Source organism: Lutjanus erythropterus, chromosome 2 (assembly GCF_056507025.1).
Source record: "Lutjanus erythropterus isolate fLutEry1 chromosome 2, fLutEry1.hap2, whole genome shotgun sequence".
In the NCBI taxonomy this organism is placed as follows: Eukaryota; Metazoa; Chordata; class Actinopteri; order Lutjaniformes; family Lutjanidae; genus Lutjanus; species Lutjanus erythropterus.
In genome coordinates this window covers 20,658,266-20,664,728 of record NC_139318.1, presented here as the reverse complement: position 1 = coordinate 20,664,728, position 6,463 = coordinate 20,658,266, and positions in this window count along the sequence as shown.

The window sequence follows — 6,463 nt, the reverse complement described above, 5'->3', positions numbered from 1 at the left end:
GTAAATGTTGGGGGAGAATATTAGTATTCCTCTGGCTCTTTTACCTCTGGGAACATTTCTGGCTGAAGCTCATGCGCATTTAAATCAAACAGTTCAATCATCCAAATCAGTCTGTAGATGACAGAACAGGCCGTTCTTGGAAAGTTCTCAGATTATTATACAAACCAAGTCATTTTGGGCTGGAGCCTGAGCCTGCCCCTCTCTCCATCTGTTTGGAAAACAGCTGCTGCAGTTTTTAATAGCAATGAGAAGTGCTGCTTAAAGATTTCCTGCAGTAAAAGCAGGTCCTCTGCCCCTTAAATATATCTCCTTTTGAATCAACAAGTTGAATTCAGCCCTGAAAAACAGAGCACTGACAATCCAACTATCTCTATCCAGACTCTGTCTGTGTCTGAATGCTGCAGACCAAACAGTTACATTCCACAGAACATGTGACTCTGCTTTCACATGCAAAAACAGGCCACACAGTTTTGTCCTCAAAGGTTAGATACTTACAGCTCTAATAAATACAATATGAAAACACAATGCATTCCTGGGATGGTGGATGCATGTACAGCACAGGCAGTATCATGGTTGGATTTTGAGTTGATGGGCAGAGACTGTGTAAACGTCTGACAGAAGAAAACGAGATGATAAACACTCTTTTAAAAGGTGTCACCGTGGCTTGTTTCATGCTACAACTTGAAAATGAATGTTTTTTTTTCAGGCTACAAAATTATATAGTACAACTGAAAGATTTTTAAGAGGTAAGAAACGAAAAACAGGTGATGCTCATGAAACAAACACGCGAGTCAAAGCTGAAGGTAAGAAACTAAGACTCACTGTCAATGTAGAGAATACTGTGTCTTACTGTTTAAAAACTCAGATACTTTAACTTAATGTAATGATAATATTTATTATGTAAAATAGGTTTCTATGTGGGCTGGGTGATGTGACAGAAAAGGGTAGAAAAATGTTAACCAGTGGTTCCTATTTCTTCTTTGTGTCAGATAAACTTTTTCTCTGTTCATTTATATAAGTCAAATCTCAATAACAATCACTTTACGCATAGCTCTGTATTTTTAGGCTCCTCTGCCTGTGCCCAGTAGTCCCTCCAGTCATTGTTCGACAGCAACTAATTTCTCTCTTCTCTACTGGATTGATTAATACAAAACATATTGCAGGTCAATCCATGCACAGGTTTGTCAGTTATGATCATGATGTTGAAAATTCTGGTAAGTAATTTGTTGAACCATGTCAAAAAAGGCTCTTGTAGTGGATAAAAATCTACAGCTGTATTTAAAAAGGTGGTAACTTAAATTAAAAACAAATGTGCGCCTGCTGCTTGAGAAGAATTTACAACTTCCAAAAAAAAAAAAAAAAAAAGCTCAGCTCCTATCATCTTAGATACCAAAATGAAGACTTTATTTTGCCATAATCTGCCATTCTGCTCTTACCATGTGTCCACCATCTGTTGGTCTGGATAATGGAGTAGATTTCCATTATCATTTCCTAATAATACTAAGTTTCAAGTTTCATTTATGAAAGTTTGACAGGGAAGGACGCATCAGACTGGTAACAATCAACATCTTGAGCAAAAACTCAAAAATTAAGAGCATAAGTAGGTCATTTATAAAACAATTAAAGAGCACAAAGACTAAAGAAGAGTTTTTGTCTTCTACTTTTGGGCACCTGCACCAACAAACCAAGTAAGTGGATGTTGAGGCTGCAGGCAGGAAATCGTGCAGCGGGGAAGCACTGTCTTAAAGTATGTTGGTGAGGGATTGCAGGGTGGCGTCATCAAACCTTTCACTCAGAGATGCAGGAGAAAAGGACAGTGTGCCAGTGATCCTGTAGCATTGCTTTTGTGCCCTCTCCAGCTCCTCAGAGAGACCCTTTGTAAGACTGGGCTGGCATACTCAAGGACTGGACAAATGAAGGTCAGGTAAATTTGTTTTAGAACATCACTTGGGAGACCAGCTCATTTGGAAAACTTGACCGTGCCTTTGAGAGCATATACTTGATGTGGGCATCCCATGACAAATCAGATGATATCAGAGCTCCGAGACACTGATTATCACATCCACAGTTTTAGCTCCACCCATTGCCAGTGAAAACTCCTGTTCCCTATTCAAACACAGAATCCAAGGCCTTCTGATGCTGGGGACACACAGGAGGCAGACACGCAGCAGAGTGCTGTGACATGTCAATTCTGCAGCGAGCAGTAGTGCACTAGCTAATTTCCCTGTGTTGGTCAGCAATCGATTCTTCTCCTCTGCTCTTTTCTAATCACATGTAGAGCTGATCTTTGAAATAAACTCTTAAATTATGAAGTTAAAAGGACCATCACTTTGCTGGCGATGATCTGTGAGGAGAACCTTCTCTTCTGCCTGTCTGTGTCTCTGCTTTTGCCATCTGCTTAGACACAACTGACAATATGTGGAATAAATATGTAATTAAAAAAAAAAAACAACACAACCACCAACACCACTGATACTATTTCTAATACATATTGGAAGAAATCAGGACAGTTGAAACTCCAGGCAAACAGGAGGAAGAGAGGCAGAGAAATGAAGAGTTGGAAAGCATGGGATGTATATTTCATCATTTATCAGAATCAGGTATAATAGATAATCATATATAATAAATAATTTATACAGTTCATAGTAGATTATTAGTTGTTGGGTTTTTTGGTTTTTTTTTTTTTGCCAAATTTGTTTGTGGAGCATGGGAAAAAATAGGAACTACCCAAACTATCCCTGCACAACGTGAGCCGGCCTTGAAGTTCAGGCCATTTGGTTAACATGGGTGCTGAAAATAAGCCAGCAGTACTTTGCAGCACTTCCACTTCCTCTGAGCAACATCACAACTCCCCGAAAACCACCATTGCCCCTATGTTAGGATAAAAAACATGCCTCCTGGATGCCTCTGTGGTAGCTAAAACATGATAAAGTGCCCTCTACAATGGACCAATGTGCAACTAGGGTGTCCTTCCAGTGGAGAAAACATGATGCAGTGCAATATATAGGCTTCCTCACATGCTAGAAAAGGGTTTGGATGCATTTCACCATGATAACATCATGACTCTCTGTGTGTTGGTGCCCTTTTCCTTTTTTATCACCCATGTCCCTCAAGCAGCCACCACTGGGCACACACTGTGTCTGATTGAGCCCCTGATTTGTTGCTCATTTTCCTTGCATTAAATTGCTTGTTAGCCACTTTTGTAGAGCAAGCACTGCAGCCACAGACCAGGCCTGTCACATTTAGCATCAGCACAGTGCCAGACAGTAGCTGGATACCAACAATTTGTGGCAGACCACTTCATTTAGAGAATCACCTTTGCTACTGTTCTAAATTTGTTTCTGATGATATTACATTATGGACATGATACATGAGACAGTATGAGACATTGCTGTTAATGAGCAACTATTTCCAATGATGTCAATCCCGGTAGGCAGCACAAAATAAAAACTTCTAGGCAGAAATGAGGTCACTATGGTTGATCAGGGAAATCATTAAATAGCATTCTTGGATCCTTTCTTAAATGGTAGCAGAGAAGATGAGAAAGAAAAAGCCGCCACCCAAAAACTGACGTATTTGTTGCATATGCCTATTTCTCTCCGTGTCCTAGTTGTTCTTCTTGCTGGGACCAGTCTAGACCAGATGTTTGCTCCAGCAGAGCTCAGTATCCCAAACTTGGTAGCTGAGTGAAAGGGAGACAGGAGGAGAGCAGTTGGGAGAATTCATGAAAAAGAAAAAGTGGGGGAAAGGAGGCACATGTGTGTACATGAAGCTGTTCCCCACATATGTTCGCCTCATTATCCTTCGGCTGCAGCTCACTCTACAGGAATGCAGGGCAGCAAACACATGTCCAACTCCTAACCCCTAGTGACAGATAAACACTCACACACACATACAGAGAAGCTCTACACTTCGTTAAATGACAGTGCCACACAGCCCTACTTCCTGAAAAACGCCTCCATGTCTCAGCCGGATCTCACTGATCAGACTGAGTTTACTGATGGTGAAGCAGATAGGTTTTTATATAGAAGGTGTAGTGCATTTTATGAGTAAAACATGAAACACTCCTTATAGAGCTGTACACACGGCATTGGAGCAAACAGGATCCCGTTGGCCACAGCCTTCTTGGAAGGTGGCAGATGTGATCAGGGGACAAGAGTTCCATGCAACGGTGAACATGTTCTTTGATCCGACTCTCTCCTTATACCATGGCCAGAAATTAAGCCTAGAGCACAAGAGCGACCACCAACCCACAGCCTCAGTTGAGGACGACAGCATGGATGGGGCAAAAGGTGACATCAGACTTTTCTCTGAGGATATACCCCACCAACTAATCTTTCTTCAGCCCGACGAGGTTTCTGAATGTTGAACCATCATTCTCCTGCTCAGTCATATAGTGTTCTTAGCTTCCTTAAAGAAACTGGAAACTATGTTTCCTTAATCAACCTTTTGAGGTATGCCACTTCGTCAGATTCCCATACTGACATCAGATTACTACTTGCTTTTTTTTGGTTGGTCTGCGAGGTAGCTTTCTGGGTGTTTTATTTGCCTGCACATGAGATACAGCCTCCTTGGCTGCAGCCAGATGGAGGCTGCACTAGCTGTGACCATAGGTGTCCACAGTACTCTCAGCAACAATATAATCTTCACGGTCATCACACTTTCGCGTCTTTAATGAGGGCTGAGAAGAGATATCCTTAGCCTATACTGATATAAGTCTCCTGGCATCTTCGAAGGGGTCACATTTTTTGCAGCAAACCCTCTCCCAACCAAGTCTTCCACATCACTGCCATGAAAGTTCGATTGATGTACTGTGGTGAGACTGAATGCCTTCAATGTTCAGAATCACTGTTCAACTTACACCCAGTGCACACCATACTCCACGCTCCCCACATCATCAGGTTCCAGTCAGTGAGAGTTTTTCTCAAATCTGTTGCTCAGACTCCCTCTCTGGAATAGAACTCTCATTTTCCTTTCTCTGTGGTCACCATGTGAGGCACAGAAAGTACCAGTGAAAGCTGATAGGGCAAACATTTGAATCAGATGTTACTGCCATGAGGGCCAGTGATCAGCTCAAGGTTATCTAGAATCACCAAAGAGTAATCAAAGCAGCTGGGGCACCCCGTGCCCAAGCAGCACTCCTTGTGGGTTTTGGGTCTGATAAATGCTCATTGGTATGTTATTGGCACTAGAACTGCCAACCCAAGTAATGTTAGAGAGATCAAAGGAACCAAACTGACTTAATGGGCCGTTTATGTGTACTTAGCCTTGCATTGCTTAATCTTTGAGACAACGATATGCTACTGGCAGGATGACCTTTGTGCAGTCACCTGCCCAACTGTCCGTAGGGGTGTGCAGGCAAAGCAAGGCACTATGGAGCCCCCTGCAGTGAGGGACTTGTAGAGTTTGAGAAACATCATGCAAAACATCATGCATGCTATGTGTCCTGGGGGAAAGTGCAACAGGCTCTGTGGTTGTACAACTGAGGTGGATGGGGCATCTTTATCTCTCTACCAACCAGCTGGCTCAGGAGGAATGAGGCAGAAGAGGCTCCCTCACGCCTCCTCTGTACACACCCTCCCAGCCATAGAGGCAAACCTGCTGGCACTAGGCTGGTTGGCAGGGGCCCTCCAATGGCAGGTTATGGATGCCAAATGATCAAATCTTACTAATGTAGCTGTCAGTTAGAGTAGAAGCACTTAGGCTGCTTGATTTCTCAGATGTGCTATGGACAGTCTGGGAATTTTACTTACAAACACCTGGTACTAGCCCTAACCTGGAGTGTGTCAAAGACGGAAAACGTGACTGGTTTTCAAGAGCAGATAAAAAACTAGGCGGTGGGTTAGCTTACCGATTAGCAGGCTAGCAGGTTAGGTTAGCAGGTCCCTTAGACCAAGCTTTACCAGCACTGGTCCCAGCTCTTGTGAGCTGCAAACTGTGTCTTGTTTCTTCAGTGCAGTTTATGTTGATGTTGGAAGAATCCCAAAATATCCTTTACAGTGATATCATTTCCACAACACACAGGTTAACCACACCTCACTATTATTTCTCACTGAAAACCAGTCCAAAGCATTTGGGGGAAAGGAAATGAAAAAGAAAAAAAAGAACTATAACCCTTCCACCCACCTACCCCCATCACTCCTAACCAATGAGGTCTACAAATGACAGCCATGTAATTTCATATAACATACTTCTGAAGTTGTTAAAAAGCACGCTAGCTTCTGAGAAGCATGTCTGCTAATGTGTTAGCTTGCCGCATAATTACAGTAATTCTGTCTTCTACATTCTTGCTAATGTAGCTGTCAGTCAGTTGCCTGGGTTCAGATCTTTGAATGTGCACACTCCATGAAGTAGCCTGAATGAAACTGAGTGGAAAGTGTGACAATTCAGTTTGTTATCAGGCATGTCAGGTAGAGTACAAGCCCTTGATTTCTCAAATGAGATCCAATAATGACAGTCACGT